Source organism: Danio rerio, chromosome 21 (assembly GCF_052040795.2).
Source record: "Danio rerio strain M-AB ecotype USA chromosome 21, GRCz13ab, whole genome shotgun sequence".
NCBI classification, from domain to species: domain Eukaryota; kingdom Metazoa; phylum Chordata; class Actinopteri; order Cypriniformes; family Danionidae; genus Danio; species Danio rerio.
The window spans coordinates 49,783,576-49,802,500 of record NC_141041.1 but is presented as its reverse complement, the minus strand read 5'-3'; the positions used below and the strand labels follow the sequence as shown (position 1 = coordinate 49,802,500).

At 36.4% G+C, this 18,925-nt stretch overlaps 2 protein-coding genes and 1 long non-coding RNA gene across 8 annotated transcripts in view; 2 read left to right on the top strand and 1 right to left on the bottom strand.

Annotated features, from left to right (window-relative positions):
- The window catches only part of gpr34l (G protein-coupled receptor 34 like), a 224,102-nt gene that overhangs the window by 107,622 nt on the left and 97,555 nt on the right, over positions 1-18,925 (bottom strand). The gene's annotated exons all lie outside the window — the stretch shown is intronic.
- gabrb4 (gamma-aminobutyric acid type A receptor subunit beta4) overlaps positions 1-18,925 on the top strand; it is a 115,738-nt gene that overhangs the window by 36,704 nt on the left and 60,109 nt on the right. The gene's annotated exons all lie outside the window — the stretch shown is intronic.
- LOC147838987 (uncharacterized) lies at positions 8,048-13,932 on the top strand. Of its 4 annotated transcripts, XR_015520783.1 has the most exons (7): positions 8,048-8,096; positions 8,583-8,767; positions 9,376-9,409; positions 10,772-10,827; positions 10,921-11,068; positions 11,180-11,256; positions 12,575-13,932. It is a non-coding gene; the product is annotated as an uncharacterized LOC147838987 (long non-coding RNA). The 4 variants fall into 4 exon arrangements; XR_015520781.1 differs by lacking the exon at positions 8,583-8,767; XR_015520782.1 differs by lacking the exon at positions 8,048-8,096 and having other exon boundaries at positions 8,389-8,767.

Here is an 18,925-nt window from a genome sequence, read left to right as displayed (position 1 = left end):
ACTAGGTTAGGGTAATTAGGCAGGTTAGGGTAATTAGGCAAGTCATTGTATAACGATTGTTGTTCTGTAGACAATCGAGAAAAAATATAGCTTAAATGGGCTAATAATTTTGTCCCTAAAATAGTGTTTAAAAAATTAAAAACTGCTTTTATTCTAGCCAAAATAAAACAAACAATAACGTTTCCCAGAAGAAAAAATATTATCAGACATACTGTGAACATTTCCTTCCTCTGTTAAACATCATTTAAAAATTATTTATAAAAGAAGAAAAAAGATTGAAGGGGGCTAATAATTCTGACTTCGACTGTTTATTTTTTGGATTTATGACCAAAGGACATAAAAGTGCCCGGATATAACCTGTATACGTGTGTGTGTGTAGCCCGTTCTGCTTGGACGGAGAATAAGAAGGCCTATTAGCAGGCACGTAAGCACAGTTTATTGTTCCCCTGCATGTTTCAACAAGACGTGTACAATACAATAACACACACATCCCCACCGGACCCGTTTTTTCGTACCCTCATGATGGATAGGGAAGACTAGTCCTTGGGCGTCAGGGGAGATCTGTCAAGGACGGGATACGGCCCTGTGATGGTCTCCGATAAATACACAGCGAAAGACATGTCATTTATCGCGGGGGGCCTGAGATGGATGCGAACGGCTCAACGGCATGGAAGTATGTTTAAAAACCCATTTCATTATTATACCTGGAAAAGAGCCTTTGGGAAGCGTTGACCTTCTGGATGCATTTAGGAGAGCCATTCTGCAGATGATCCTATCTGAACACCCTCTATTCGGTTTTAGTTCTGTTCAGATTTGCTCATTAGTCCTCAGTGTTCGCTGCTTTTTTAATTAATTTTTTTTTTTTATTAAAGGCTAATTATTACTAAAGTCCCTTTAAGGCAAGTCATTTCACTTCACAAACCCCTCTCAGGCTGACTGAATTGGGAAACATCAAATCCTCCAAAATTGTTTGCCAAGCTTACGATTACATTAGGCGACGCAGTGGCGCAGTAGGTAGTGCTGTCGCCTCATAGCAAGAGGGTCACTGGTACAAGCCTTGGCTGGGTCAGTTGGCGTTTCTGTGTGGAGTTTGCATGTTCTCCTTGTGTTCGCGTGGGTTTCCTCTTGGTGCTCCGGTTTCCCAAGGAGTCCAAAGACATGCAGTACAAGTGAATTAGGCAAGCTAAATTGTCTGTAGTGAATGAGTGTGTATGGATGCTTCCCAGAGATGGGTTGCAGCTGGAAGGGCATCCGCTATGTAAAACATGTGCTGGATGAGTTGGCGGTTCATTCCGCTGTGGCGACCCCGGATTAATAAAGGGACTAAACTGAAAAGAAAATGAACGAATGACGATTAGGAGTCACACACAATGTCGTTACACAGTTTATGCACACACACACTGCTGTATGGCTATCCGTTATGCTAATGTACAAAATAAACCTGAGTTAACATTTTATAATTGTCGGGATAAAGGCGGTAAAATCGCTGTAATTTATTACAAACCTGCTCTGTTTTAAAAATGTTTTAAACTTGTAAAACTCATTCTTGATCACATTTGATGATGGTTGATGATCACAGAGCGCTGAACAGATCTTTTAATCTTGCTTGCTTTGTTGATGATTATACGCATTACTACACAGACATGTTAATACACTGAAAAAAAATATGCAAAGATGTTTCCTTGGAATTATATTTTTTTTATGTTAAGTGGTTGTAAACAATATCTTTGAGCTGAATTTAAATAAACAAATTAAGTTGAATATTACTCAATTTAAAGGTAAACTGCGGACCCGGTACCGGGTCCGTGACGTCATCGACATTTGCTTTAATATTTAAAGGGCTAGCATTGCACCAGACCCCCGTAAGTGGTGTCATTTGAAAGTGTAGAATCTATATATTATGTACATGTGCATCACTTTGGTTTTTATTCCACTGTACAAAAATTATTTACAGTTAAATACACAGTATTTTGCACACCCGAGCTGGGTATTGAACATTGGTTTATTTTCATATTTTTCATATGACACATGTAAAAGTTATAGGTCAAATGAAAGCTCTTGCCGGTGCTCATACGGTTCTAGTCTTCTTTTTACTGAATTATATTCACATATCAAACAGTTGTCCAATGAATCTCGGTGTTTCCATGGTGCAGAAGTGAAAACAATACATTTATGATCAACAAGCAGCCCCAGATAGCACAGACAGCTGTCGTCTCTAACCTTATGCTGTGCGCTTCAGGGCCATTCTCCTCTGTTTTTGAGCTGATGTGCATAAGTAATCATTTTATATGTCTGACGTGCTCCAAACACAGTGAATTATGTTTGATCAAACAAAAGAATAGTGAAATATGAAAGCAATGATCGCTCCCTGTGGCTTGTACAGCACCTCTCATCAGTTGGAATACAATAACTTTTGCATAGATTATGGTGGAGACATTTTTCTATTTTTCCTATGATCACAGACATGTGCAGCAGCCACCAACATTAATTACAGCATGCTAGACCACACACAACCTAAAAGGTACACTTTCAAATTTGAGTTTATGAAAAAAAAATACAAAAAGCGCCTCTTTTATTAGGTGTTTATTATAACACAGACAACATAAACAGTTATTTTAAACACAAAAGGGTTTTCTTTAAAATGATGCCAACTTTTTGCATTTACACTGCTGCATGTGGATTTGGGAAGCTTTTAAATTTGGGTAGGCAAAATCCAGGTAGAAATCCCAAAATAGCAGCAGAGTTTAACTGGTTTATTTGTTTGTTTAAATTCAACACAAATAAATTGTTTGCTAAAGTTTTGCAGACATTATTATTTTCAGTGTACACGGCAATCAATCAATTCAATGAAGGGGGGGTTGGGGGGGGGGGGGGGCAAACCGCACTCCTACAATGCGGTGGGCCTTAAATTCAGAGGGATTTGGATCCTATTTTAAAATCAGAAAATTAAAACAAAAAGTGATTTATGTCTATATAATACTCCAATATCACCGTGGACACACCATACCTACACACAGTTCTGTCCAAACAGCGCACAAAAGAGAATTTTCATCATAGGTGCCCATTAACACTTAATTTTGACATATTACTTCTGAAAATAAGGCAAGGATCTCTACTTGTCTAAAAAAAGGTTTCTGGATTGATATTTGGACAAGAAACAAGACAAAAACTCACAGTAAGAAGAGCATTTTTTGCAACGGACGAGCAAATTTAAGGCTGATTTCAGTGTAACTCTGCAGCTCAGTATATTTATCAAGTAAGTGTGTGTGTGTGTGTGTGTTTTTCTTCAAAACTGTGTTGTTTTTAATACTCTGGGATGCTGTAAGCACATCCTGAAGGTGTCCTGTAGGCTGACGCAGTTGTGCTAGGTGTTTCTTCATCTTGCTGATGGTGTTTTTCTGCAAATGTGCTGTGCCATATGGCTGCTTGCTGAGTTTCCTAAAACTTGCAGAACTGTACACATTTATCTCTTTGTTCTGGCCTCTGAGTTTGCCGAGCGCTTTAATTCATCACCGGCTGTCAGTGTCACAAAGCTGTGTTGTTAGCCGCAGATACACAAATTACCACAGCGAAATGTGTGCTGATGCTGAAGTTCTGTTCATTAAAGAGCGCGCTATAACTCTTTCCGCTAGTTCATGCATTGTATCACTTGACAAATGTCATATCAGTCGATCTAAATGAGAATTTTGCATCATTCTGCCTAAATCCTACTATTTACATTTATATTTACTGTGTTAGTTCATTGTTTTCGTTTTAGATCAATAGTGGATTGAACAAATTTACAAAATGTGTATATATGAGGAGTATCACATGAGTAGCAGTGCGACATGGCTGTATATCGGCACTGGAGGCGTGCGTTGGCTCAAGGCCACAGGCCGAGCACCTTAGTGCACCACCAGTGCTGATATACAGCCATATCGCACTGCTACAAATGTGATACTTTGTTTATACAACAGTTAGACGGCACAATCATGTATATAAAAACCTGGAGAGTCTCAAAATCCTTTTGTACAAGGAACTACTTTCTTACGCCCTTCATTCACATCTGCAGCTGACATCAGAAAGGCAGAAACCATTTCTACTTCACCAACGTCACTTTAGAGCTAGTGTTTGAATGATTCTCTAGCATAATGTCTACAGTGATAACAAAACAGGTAGTTTTGCTCACATTTTAACATTTTAAGGCTAAACGGCATGACATTTCCCAGCAATTCTCTGTTGCAATTGGGAGATCATAATAAAAAAAAAAAAAAAAGCCAAGACAAAGCCAACACTAGCAGATTACTCGGGTATTAATACAGCACTACAACATACAAAAGAGAGAGATAGACTTACCTGTTCTGTAATGATTTGATTAGCTGTTGTTCGAATCTTACGCCGAGTTTTGTGGCAGAACATCAACCGTCTTTGCTCTGCTCAGTATGACAAACTGATGGCTGCCAACATGCTGAATCTATAAAAATTACGAAAAAGAATTACAAATAAACTGCATGCCTGTAATCTAAACAACTACATTCTTAACTAAAAAAGGTTCAGAAGTACATTATGTTGTCCCACAGCTGCAATATTTGTCAAACTGTCGTGAGATTATTCCTCTGCTGTCACTCTATGGGGGCGGAGAAATACACAAGGGTGAAGAGGCTGTACCAGTGCTGATATTGCAGAATATCTCACGGCTATCAACCAATCAGATTCGAGAACCAGACAGAACCAGAACTGTTGTATAAATATTAGGTATATAAGAACTTTTATCTAAGATGCAATTAATTATGTTTATTCTTTTGACTGCACTAGTTTATTTGTGTGATTTTGATTTACCAATACACATTAAGTTGAATGCAAATAGTAAAATACGGAACACAAATATGCCTTTCTTTTTGGTCAATGCAGTGTTTATATAATTGAAAAACTTTTTTTTACTGTTTATTATTTTTTTATTATAATTATTATTATTCCTCCTTATAGGGTTTGTAACGTTAGCAATAAAACTGATTTAAACATTTAACTTTTAATTGCGCTACAACTTTTCTCAGTTATTGAACTGAACTGAATCAACATTAACTCATAATTAAATGATCAACCACGTTTGTTAATATTTTAAGATTTTATTTATATTTGAAGTATTTTTTGTATCATTGTTTAGGCTATTTTTCCTTTTATTGCTATAAAGCTAATTTGCAATCTTAGCTATCGAATAAAAAATAACAACAAAAACAAAAGGCCAAAAGGTCATAAATAGTAACCGAAACCATTCTTTTTAATGAGGTTTGCAGATTTTAGCCAGCTGTTATTATAATATGAATACATTAAATACATAAAATATTAATAGAATGAGCTTTATTGTGTTTATTTTAGTGCTGTTCAATGATTAATCGCATCTAAACGTAACAGTTCATATTTACATTTTATATTTGTGTAAATATGTATTTTTTTGTAAATTTTTATGATGTCAACAGTGTGTGTGTGTGTGTGTGTGTGTGTGTGTGTGTGTGTATTATAAATATGGACATAAATATACACAGTACACACATATTATTAAATACAAACGTTTATAGAGAATGCAATTCATTGTTTGATTTCATTTGGGTGATTTTGATCTAGCAATACACATTAAGTTGAATGCAAATAGTAAAATGTGGAACACAATTCTGCATTTTTGATCAATGCAAAGTTTATATAATTAAAAATATTTTTCTACAGTAAATTCAATATCAGCTTAAAACTGAGCAACCCAGGCTCATTATTGATACGTACCCCTGTATACATTTCTGTACGGTGCCAAATATGTCCCAGGAGCTACGTTTTTTTGCGGCTTTTGTTTTCGCGAATCTACCCGTGGCAGCTGTGTACGCTTTTTCAAATCTCAAGTTTCTCTCGCTGGTGTCATTCGAGCATGCTGTTCTCACTAAAGTCCACCAGAGGCCGCTGTCGACTGACTTAATGACTGACCGACTGACCCATCGCATTCCCTAAACCCAACCAGTAGTGTTTTCAAAAGCAATGCAGAAATGACCGACTGACCCATCGCCTTACCTAAACCCAACCAGTAGTGTTTTCAAAAGCAATCCAGGAAAGAAAAGCCCTTGCAGCCGCCTGGTTTTTACCATGTTTTCAGATCTTTTGTGTGCCTTTAATTTTAAAGTCCGCCAATGTACGCAGCGAGCTACTGGACAAACTGGTAACAGCGGAAAAGCCGTCCACATGGAGGCAAGCGGTTAGCTGGTAGCGCAAAAAAAGGAACAGAAGCCAGCGGCGGTGTCATACTGCCCCAGTAGCGTTCATTTAAAAGATGAAATATAGTAGCTCTGGATACACAATTCACGCTCTCCAAAAATGTATACGGGGGTAATTTTTTTCACAATGAGCCTGTGTTGAAATTGTAGATCATGTACTATTTTTATTTCTTCATTAATTGCATGTTATTTCTAACATAATATTCCTGAAATAAATATGTAGACATCCATGGACCATGTCAGGTATTGATTACTTATCATTAATTTCAGATTGTTTACGTATGTATTTTAATAATCGATGATCATTCGATGATCACACTAGACTGGATTGTTTTTTTGGGAGTTTTTTTAAGTGAACATGTTTCTAGTGAATATTTAGTCCTTATAAATACATGGATAGTTCTGATTCACCACATCCAGAGGCTTTTTTCCTTTTTTTTTTTTTTTCTTTAAATGTCAACACCGTTTTAATAGCTACAAATGTCAGGTAGAGCTTTCTCATCTCATTCTGGCACATGCTAATGAACATGCCGCCGAAACATCCATTAAAATGTTTGTCCGAATCCTCGGTTTTCCATCTCTGACAATTTAGTCACCGTATATATGCTCCTCGTCTGATAAAATAAGGACACGATGCCAACGTTTGGCCATTCATGAGAGAACGAGAGAGAGAAAAAAAATGAAGCAGATTGAATACAATGTATGAAAAGCACCGTGTCTCTCGTTGCAATGTACGAGTGACAATGCTGCCTTGTTGCTATGGAACCCCTCTGTTGCTAAGCAATGAGTTGATGATTAGAATTGTGAATCGGCTGGAAGAGTGGTATTTTCTTCGCCACTCTATTTCTCCATGTATGGTGCGCTGCGTGACTGTGTGCATGAAAGGCATGTGGGCCTGGGCTCAATCTGCGGCAGCTTTTCTCTACCGTGCTTCAAGCAGACCTTTACATTTAATATGCATGTATCCATATAGAATTTGTCGACGTTTTCCTTTCTCATGCACATACACTTGTACAGCTATCTGTATGGGGACTTTCCATAGATGTAATAGTTTTAATACTGTACAAAATGTATTTTTAATCCTCAATATTACCCTTAAACCCAACCTTCAAGAGAAACAACCTGCATTTTTACTTCAGTCTGTGTGATTTATGAGTCTGTTTCTTCATGGGGACCAAAGAGTAATGTACCCGCAAGGTCAAAATCACTGGTATTGCTATACTTGTGAGGACTTCATGATTTTTATACTGTACGAAATGTTGTTTTTTTTTATCCCATAACCCTAAGCCCAACCCTCACATGAAACTATTTGCATTTCTTTTCCAAAATACACCATTCTGTGTGATTTATGAGCTGTTTTCTTTATTAGAACAAAAATGACCTCACAAGGTTAATATTTACCGGTATTGCTATACTTGTGGGGACATTTGGTTCCTAAAACATAAGCAATATATGGTACACATACACACACACACATGCTTGTAAAGCTATCTTTATGGGGACTTCTTTCCATATTTGTAATGATTTTTATAATGTACATTTGGTATTTTAACCCCTCTTACCCCCACACTGTAAATGCGAATAGTATTCCTTACTATCAAAATTCTAGTGTGTTTACTTAATTTTAAGCTAATTGTTGAGTTTACTAGAAATGCATTAGTGTTGCTGACATAGTAAGGTATAAAGTTCCCATAACTAATGTAATTTGAGTAAAATTGCTTATAAGGGCTAAGCCATGCTGTTACGCATGCGTACTGGGTGGTGATTTCCCATCCCCCATCCCGAGTCACAAGCAACCGCCACCCAGCACCGCCATTGAAGGACAGGATTTCATATTGAGAAGATGTACTGCTGTAAATCAAGGTAAACTTTTCGTTTTAATTACTACTTTGATTTTATTTGTATAGTATCAGTAATCTGTTTATTTCCTGCACTTTGTGAAATTGTTTGCTGTTTTGTGAACTAATTAATAGCCCATGATGTTGTGACTAAACGTTTTGACCACTGCACGTTATTTGCAATACTGTCTACTTTACTAGATAAGCTATTTTTAGCTGCTTAGTCCTTTTTAATAACTATTTATAATTTGTAAAGTTAGTAGTAATTTGTAAAGTGGGCGTTATGCTCTAAAAGAGCGGGCCGCGCCATTTTAAATGATGCACTGAGAGAGCAAGAGCGCGCGCAATGATCCGTTCAAATAGATGTAAAGTTAACACATAGCTGTAGGTCTACATTTTTAAAAAAGAAAACGAAACCTATTTATCCGCATTACAAATACAGTAACGTTAGTTATCGCTGAACTTTAGTGGCGCTTGTTGTGACGAAAATATGCGTGTTTTTTTTTTTAAGATTTACTTTTATGAGATCACCTGCAGGAAGCAGGTGAGGAGATCAGCTGTGATTCGGTCCGGCGTCAGCGAGCGGCTCATGACCAGACCAGTCGTTTTTTTCTCCATGATCGCCGGGGCAGCAGCAGTTTTAACCCGCCGAGGCTTTTAGAACATTATAAAGCAGTTTCAGCTCAAAATGGACCCGTGAGTGTCGTAGGTAATTTAGGATTTCGATGCGATTACGATTCGTGTCACTGTATGAGGCAGATACATATTTACACATGATGCTAAAGTGTGCTTATGCTAACAATCCTTATGAAACTTAAAGTTAAACTTATGAAAATGCGAGAGATATTTAATTAACTCATTTATTTGTTTTATATGCTATTTGTCTTTTCTTTATGCCGCTTTGAAGGTTTATTCCAGTCTTGCCGTTACGTTATTGAGTGTTTTGTATTGCTGTAATGACAAATAAATCTGACCAGACGCGACTGAATATGTGTGATGGATAACGTTAATGATGAAGTGGTATAACTCGTACAACCAAGCACAGAAACATCCCTTTGTTTGCTCAATATCACACAAAGGCATCAACAAGCCTTTGTTATAAGCAAACTTTCTGTAAAGAAACAGGCTTTGCCAAACCTGTTAGTTTGCATTTTTAAAGAAGGTTTCACTAATTTTTAACAATTTAGGGCAAATAAATTTGAACAATTACAAGGTTGTTTAAAATGTAGCACACCATTAGAGTATTGTGAGTGGCATATTTGGTTTGTAATATCATTATACCCTTTATTTATTTTTTATTTCAGACTACCAGTTTGTGAGCTGATATGCAGTGGAAATGTAAGTTTTGCACTTACACATCAAAGAAAACTTTTTGAACAATACCGCACAAGCCATAGAACATATTCATGAATTGTTCTATTAACGTTACCTTGTCTCCATACTGAGTGTCAGGGTAATTTTAAATCGTTTAATGCATTAAAAGTACATTTAACAAAATTCTCAGCAAAGAACTGCATGATCAAGAATAGTCTGAATATTTTGTCCATTTGAATAATCATCTGAGGACTAGTTAGAAATAGGGTTGTTGTGTTGTGATACCTTTAATTTATGTTACAATACTATACCAGCTGAAGTATGGTGATACCAAGTAGTATTGCAATACTGTAATTCATAACTTAAATCCATGAAATAAAGAAAAATGTCAGAAATAATATATTGTATATGTTATTATAGGCCTACTTGAATTTAAATAATTCCCTTATTGTTGAAAAAAGTATTTGCACATCTCTTCACCTAAAATGTATTCATTCCAGCAAAAAAAACATTAAAATAAAGATACATAAAGAAAAGAGCATTTTTCCAACAAACCTAGGCTATATGAAGTGGTCAAAAATTGTTTCCTGTTGCTATTTTGGGTTTTTCATCTATCATACTTTTTTCACACTTATTATCGGATAAGAATCCAAAGTAATTCAAAATTTCACTTCATGAGTCATTCTTTTTAATAGATTGTCACGGTTGTTGTAGCTATTATATCATATTGACAGGAACAGAAATAAACGAATTCCGATTCAAAATGAACCATCACAAAATATGCAATAGGCTACCATAAAAAGCGCAAATTCTACAGTTTTACAACCTTAGAAGGCTCCATAGACTATTAAAATACAATGATCTATTGTTGCTGAATCGTGTAAGTATTTTAGTGACTTTTTCACATGCAGCATTATGTATTGTAGGCAGACTGTTAATGACAATACTACCGTTTACAAACTACAGTGGCACCGCCAGTATCTTGGAGCCATAGTATCACGATACTACCATAGTACCGGTAAACCGTGCAACCCTAGTCAGAAAGTTCAGTGTCCTTTTAAAGACATCAATTGAGACAAATATTTATTCCACTTTTAATGCGCATAAAAGTAAGGCACACCAGCAACAATGCCATGATTATATTTAATCGGGGGTTGTGTTTATTACTGTTTGGTGACAAGTATAGCTCATGCTTTTGATGACAGGCGCCGGGAGTATTTGGCAGCTTTTATTATTCAAGAACATTTAACTATGTCATGTTAAAGTGTAACATCTGTTGCTAAATGGCATTGCATTGTATCATTGCATGTGTTTCTGATATCTGTTTTTTGTTTTAGAATTTCGCTTAGCCATGTCAATAACACTTTACGTTTTTGTGCACAACAGTGACATCCAGAAGGAAGTCATAGAGGAAACACCAGCTGATGCAAGTGCTGCAGAAGGTTTGTTTTCTTTTCAAAACTTTGTGTGATTTTGTGAATTTGTGTTTTTGAATGTTATTAATGACTAATAATGTTTTGATTGGATCTTTGCAGAATTCAATCGAATATCAGGAAGAAATGTGAGATCCAAGTTCTACGCTGCACTGGACACACACTGCTCGTTTGATTGAAATAAAAAAAAAAAAACAGGAGAAAATTGCAGAAGAAAACTAGAAGAAATTTTCAAAATGTTAATTCAAAGGTATTTTTGTGTCATCATCTTTGAATCATAATTTGCATTTGATTGCAATAAATTGCATTTGATGTTTTCATTAGGCTATAATGCATGTCTACCTGTCTTTACTTTTTCAAGGTCATCTGGCAGCAGTTCTCCGGGGTCTTTCAGTCCTTTAGAGGGATGAGTCTAAAGAAATTTTCAGGATGTGTTTTGTAAGTAGTATTATTGTTTCTGCTTTCTTAGACTGGAAATGAAGCAGTCATTCCAGTTTACTTCACTTATTAATAAAAATTTTCAATTTTATAATAATAAAACAAATGCATTTAATGTAAGTATTTGAAAGTAAGAGGGATGTTATATTATGGCCTTTGGAGCAAGAGCATTGCTATGTTGCAAATACAGCAGCTTGTGCCGTCACAGGGTCAGTTAGCTTCATAGGCCAGTGAAGTAATGAATGCATTTCTTTAATTTTTAAACACACTTGTTTTGAAAAGGAGGACGATTAGCTTGAAAAAAAAATCTTAATAAGTGTAATACCTATGTAATATGTTGAGAGAAATATAATTTCAGTTGAAAGAACCTGCTGGATTAAGATGTAAAAAGAGTGTTAAAAGCCACAAAGTCAAAGATGCTCCGTATTATAACCAACCTTGTGAAGTCACCTGCTGTGGGATTGTAGATGGCTGCACCCTTGTTCTAAAAGCCATACTAAAACATCAATTTTCTCATTAAAAAATAGTTATTAATACATTTTTAAAAAGTGTGCTAAATAATGCAAACTTGACTCACTGCTTTAATCTAGCAAAACCAAATGCATTCATGAATCGGTTCCCAATTTATTAAGTTTTCCCTACAAAATATTTATATTGATTATGTAGCACCAATTGGTCTCTCACACATTTGCATTTAATTTCTTGAAAATGTTTTAAAAGTACTTTTACTGCAGTTTGTTTTATTACATTACAGTGTTTCTTTAATTAAAAAAAAATATTGTTCCTTTAGAATAGTATCATGTTCAAGATACTGGAATTTAGTACCAATCTCTGCTGCAATTTTAAGCAGCAAATTTCCTGCTAACATTTTAAGCACTTTTGAGCACATTTTTAAACAGCACTGTTTTGCCATTCTGTTCACATGCTTAACAGAAATGACACTCAACAATGCTCAAATGTTAGCAGGAAATGGATGTTTTTAAAATTACTATATGGATTGGTAATAAATTCCACTATCATGACAAGCCTAGTAGAAGCAGTACAGGCAAATCCATCGTGTTGGTCTACATTGAAGAAGGAGCACCATAGCAAGGCCTTCTTATAAGAAGCATTTGAATGTAAAAGTACTATAAACACAAATAGTCATGCTAATAAGCAACTAGTTAATAGGGTAATTGGTTCCTACTAAAGTGTTACTAAATTAAGCACAAGGAATTGTATTTTTTTCACCTCTGCTTTTGGTCTCCTGGCCACTACAGGCTTTATTAGTGCCATTTAGAATATCAAACTTTACTTATTTTTCTTTCTCTATTCATAGGATGTAATTGTAGAGTCGGACTTCAGTGCAGAAGATGTTGGCCTGCTGACTGTCGTGTGTGAAGATGTCTAAAGAACCTCATTATGGATGCAATGTGGGCCTTTATACTGGAAGGAAAAGTGGTTATGGACTTTGCCACATGCAGTATGTCTCTTTTTTTGCTTTGATTTACACACTGAATTCGGACTACCCAAAGACTTTGAGCAATGCATATGAATTTGTTCAACGTGTGTTGCTTTTGCTGGGAGGGAAGCGTAATGTGTTTTATTCGGCGAGTGCCTATATACTGCTGTGCTTTATGTTTAAAGGTTCAGGTATAATGGCATGTTTAATTACAAAGTGTTGCTTTTTAACATGTTGCTGTTTGCAGTGTTACATTTAGGACTGCAGCATTTTGGTGTTTAAAACACTTTTTTTTTTTTTTTACCAAAAAAGTGTATTGTGATTTATAGGGTTGTCAAAAGTATTGAGTTTGGTACCAATCGGTACTGAAATAAATTTAAAAAAAAGTCCATCCATTTCCCACTAACATTGCAAGAACTGATTGGCCATTGTGTTCACATGCTCAGTAGATATGACTGATTGGCTTTGAAGGTCATTATTTTTACCACACTTCACCACTGTTCACCAGGTGCAAAGATACAAAGACACTGGATAACTTCAAAGCACTGTCGATCAGTCGATTCATCACCAGATAGCTTATATGTTAGCTTCTAAACAAATCAGCTATCGACATGGCTTTGAAACACTTCAGTGTCTGTGTAACTTTATTTGGACTCAGTGAAAAATGGTAAACCTATGACAGTCACTGCCAATCACAGTCATTTCTGTTGAGCATGTGAACACAGTGGCCAATCAATGGTGTTTAAGAACGAGCTCAGTAGCACTCAAATGCTGGTGGAAAATGGATATTTTTAATATTTCAGTATTGATTGATACCAAACTCAATACTTTTGACCACACTAATGTGATATTTTCTGTAGGAAAATCTAAACTACACAGTCTAACAAATTAGCTTTAAAGCTTAATATCTGTTCCTCTGTGAGTGTCTATATGCTGCCATGTTTAAGGTGCTGGTGCAATGGCATGTTTAATTACACTAATTTAAGTATCTTTTTTCCAAGTGTCAAGTATTTAAAGTTTTTTTGATAGATTTTCAAACCTTTTCGAAAACTTGTGTTTTAGGGTTGAACATGTTTATTATATTTTTTGTCTGTATTGCTGTTTACAGTATATTACAGCACTTTACAACAGGTTTTTACAAAACTGTATTGTGTACAAGTGTATTGTGATACTAAAATATCACAAGTGTATTGTGAAATTCTGCTAATTTTGTCAAATAAAATGTTTACATTTAAGACCTGTATAATGTCATTACTTGTAGGTTGAACTACATATTTTATGTTCAGTTTAATTGAAGAAAATGTGGAAACCGATTGCACGTAGTTTCTTTAGTTGACATTACTTAAAATGGTGGATTAAAACAATGTTGAGACTACTAGCATTCAAGATGTTAACTGAACATGGTAGAACAGTATTAGTTAAATAGAGTTATTAAAGTAATCTAACTATAAAACCCTAAGTAAGATTACTAAATAATGACAAGTATGTTAACTAGAATTTTCTATTAAACTTACTTAATTTTTAACAGTTAGTTTACTTTATAAGTTTTAGTTTTCTTACTTCAAGGCAATAATTAAACTTAACTTAAGATTTCCTTGTAAGTTTATATTGCAAAAATAAGGCAATCGGTTTCCAAACTTTTTTTAAGTAAACTGAACATGTTAGAATTTACAGTGCAATATTACCCCTAAACCCAACCTCAAGGAAAACATTTAGCAATTTTTCTTCAGTCTGGGTGTTTTATGGGCAATATTCCTCATGGGGACCAAAAAGAAATGTCCCCACAAGGTCAAAATTCACTGGTTTTGCTACACTTGTGAGGACATTTGGTCCCCAAAGCATAAAGAATACATGGTACACATGGGGGGACCAAATGTCCCTACAAGTATAGCAATACCAGTAATTTTAACCTGGTGGAGACAATTATTTTTGGTTCGCATGAGGAAAACAATTCATAAATCACAGACTGAAGTAAAAAAGCAGATTGTTTCTCTTGAGGGTTAGGTTTAGGAGTAATTTGGGGGGGGGTAAGAGGGTTTAAAAATACAGTATGTACAGTATGAAAATCATTACATACCGTACAAGAAGTCCCCATAATGATAGCTGTTTAAGTGTGTTAGTGTGTACCATGTTTTCCTTATGTTGTAGGGACCAAATGTCCCCACAAGTATAGGGATACCAGTAAATATTAACCACACACTAGCTATCTTCATGGGGACTACTTCCCATATTTGTAATGATTTTCATACTGTAAATACCGTATTTTTAATCTCCCTTACCCCCAATATTACTCTTAAACCCAGTCCCCAAGGAAAACAATCTTCATTTTTACTTCAGTCTGTGTGATTTATGAGTCGTTTTCCTCATGGGAACCAAAAATAAATGTCCCCACAAGGTCAAAATTAACTGGTATTGCTATACTTGTGGGGACATTTGGTCCGCAAAACATAAAGAATACATGGTACACATACATGCAAACACATACAGACTTGTAAAGCTATCTTTATGGGTACTTTCTATAGATGTAATGATATGTATACTATACCTACTGCATTTTTAACCCAACTAACCCCCAATTTAACCCTTAATCCAACTTTCAAGGGAAACAGTCTGTATTTTTACTTCATTATGTTTGATTTATGAGCTGTTTTTCTCATGGGGAACAAAAAGAAATGTCCCCACAGAGTCAAAAAATCACTGGAATTGCTATACTTGCGGGGACATGCCATGAACACAATGATTTTTATACTGTACAATACTGTTTATTTGCCCACTCTACTCCAACCCTATCCTTAAATCAATCCTCAGATCTTTAAAATACTTCATTCTGTATGATTATGAGCCATTTTTCTCATTTGCCCCCCAAAAATAAAATCAAGCTCAAGACTGCTGTTGCTTTACTTGTGGGGACATTTGGTCCCCACAACGTGAGCAACTCAAGGCACACACGAACACACTCACACGATGAAATGTATAGCTAAACAAGCACATCTCTCTGCTAGGACTGAAGTCGGAATCTTAATTAAATACACCAAACGTTTCCATCCCCAGTGCGCTCCGCAGTGTAATCTTGTCATTGGCGTGAAGCAGAATTGAGGGTGAAGATCAAAAAACCCCTCAGCAGCGCCAGCAGAGGGAGCTGTAGGGCATCTCACATCTGCACATCCACCGTAAGCCACTCCTGACCTGCCTGTATGCGTTTGTTTAGCACAAACTGAGACACACTTCTATGATTCTCCGGTACGCAGATGAATGCTCATCAACTCCTAGACTAATTAAGGCAATAAATCCACAGTTGTGCTAAAGACTCATGCATCATACGGATGTGGAGTCTCCTTCACCCCTCAGCAGTAAGCACTTTTCAGCTTCTCTCCTAAGGAAAGAGGTTGAACACAAACGCTCGGCATTAGCGTCATCATTACCTGCAGGAGAGATACATTGCTGTGTCAGTGAAAACCTGCTCAGGGAAAAGCAGAATTCAGCCCGGGACGCAGTCTCCTTGGCACCGTCAGAGCTGCTATTCTTCGCTGTTTCTACCTGACTTTCTGTTTTTCTGCTGTGTCGGGCATGAGCTCTGTGTGATCTTCCCACAGTTTAGCAAAACAAAAAGGACGAGGAGCGGAGAGGTCCTCCTGAATGGAGTTACAGCGTCTCCAGAGATGCCACCTGCCTTACATTTGTCATCTGAATATGTACACAGATGATGGTGCCATCTGGCAGTGCGGTCGGAGAGAGGAGAAGAGTCGGAAATGCTGGAATTCTTGAGGATTTGGATTTTTGGGGAGGGTGGGGTGGTGTTTAGAGGTGCTCCAGAGCCTTGGAAATATTCAGACGGAGCAGAGATGATGTGTGTTGTTGAACATTTGACAGCTTCTGATTGAAATAAATAAATAAATAAATAAATGAATAAATCTATCTATCTATCTATCTATCAAAATATCTATCCATCCATCCATCCATCCACCCATCAAAATATTTATCCATCCATCCATCCATCCATCAAAATTTTTATCCATCCATCCATCCATCCATCCATCCATCCATCCATCCATCCATCCATCCATCTATCTATCTATCTATCTATCTATCTATCTATCTATCTATCTATCTATCTATCTATCTATCTATCTATCTATCCATCCATCCATCCATCCATCCATCCATCCATCCATCAAAATATTTATCCATCCATCCATCCATCCATCCATCCATCCATCTATCTATCTATCTATCTATCTATCTATCTATCTATCTATCTATCTATCTATCTATCTATCTATCTATCTATCTATCTATCTATCTATTTATCTATCCATCCATCCATCCATCCATCCATCCATCAAAATATCCATCCATCCATCCATCCATCCATCCATCCATCCATCCATCCATCTATCTATCTATCTATCTATCTATCTATCTATCTATCTATCTATCTATCTATCTATCTATCTATCTATCTATCTATCTATCTATCTATCTATCATTCTATCTATCTATATATCTGTCTATCTATCTATCTATCTATCTATCTATCTATCTATCTATCTATCTATCTATCTATCTATCTATCTATCTATCTATCTATCTATCTATCTATCCATCCATCCATCCATCCATCAAAATATTTATCCATCCATCCATCCATCCATCCATCCATCCATCCATCCATCCATCCATCTATCTATCTATCTATCTATCTATCTATCTATCTATCTATCTATCTATCTATCTATCTATCTATCTATCTATCTATCTATCTATCTATCTATCTATCTATCTATCTATCTACGGAATACAAGATTGGCACACACACTCATTTGTACAGCTATCTATATGGGGACATCCCATAGAGGCAATGATGTTTTAATGTACATACTGTATATTTTATCCCCCTTCCCCAAACCTTACTGGAAACTGCCTTTTTACTTCGTCAAAATACTTAATTTTGTGTGATCATGAGCCGTTTTCATCATGAGGACCAAAAAAATATGCCCACATGGTTAACATTTACTGGTATTGCTATACTTGTGGGGACATTCGGGTATATCAGATCCTTACAGATTTGTTTCTTCTCCTTTTAAACAGTCTACCCACTCCCCAATTCACTCTGCAATCATTTGTATTCTCTATTTTACTGTCACTACTTTTGTACAGTGTGTCTTCTGACATTTCATTTGTTTGCCATCCATCTTCTCTGCTGTCTTAAAATATCTTTAAAGATGCCATCCAGACCTACTGGAAGTAGAAGCAGAAGAAGAAATACATCGTTCTTTTGACCGCAGTTTTGAAATATTTACTAACCGAGCACTTGACTGAGAGTGCAGTCTTCCATCTCTCCATGTATCCTCTCCATCTTCTTTGTGCAGTGGTACTTTTCACCCCCCATCTTTTCACTGCTGACATGTTTGCATGGCGTTCGGCTCACTCTTAAATGCCCGCAGTTCCGTTACTCTCTCTCTCTCTTCCTCTCTCTTACATACACACATCATGATGAGAGAGAGAGAGAAGGAAAACGTGCTTCTGGAGCAAAAAGCGGAGGGGGAAAAATGGAGCCATTTTCCTGTGCGCTTTGTGAAGGCAACCAGCAAGAATTTTCCCAGGAGATGTCAAAGTACATTCATTGGCTAGTTGTAAACAGTGAAGCCTGAAATCTCCCGCACGCTTCTGCCGCTGCATATTTTTTGACCAGGGTTTTTCATGAAACGACGGAACATTGGAGAAAGGCCTTCCATACGCGTGCAGCTCCAAATAAAACCACTTACCTGTGTCCAAGGCTCTTAGACTGAAAGTGGGTTTCGGCCTGCTCTGATCACTAGGAAGTGCCGTTAACCCTCAGCTGTTGAAACCTCCAGTTTCTAGTGACCCAGGATCATTCGCTACCCTCCCCTTCATTCATTTTTTAAAAGTTAGACATCAAGATTCTTAGGGCTCATTCACAATGAACGCATCTTTGCTTCTAAAAACGTGAGAAAAAAAGTACATCATAAAGTAGGAAGGTATCTATACACAGCCACTGAGCGTTTGTAAACAGAAACTTGCAATGAAATCCCGCTTATGAGCTCTTCTGATTGGTTCACCGCTATGGAACTAACAGTGATGAGCAGCCCTGTTTTCGAAAATTGAATATTTTTGAACTTAAACTAAATCTTCATCCTTGAAAATGCACTACTTTACACTCGGCTGTTTATGAGGTGTGTATTTTTAGTGTGTTTTATGATTATGAAC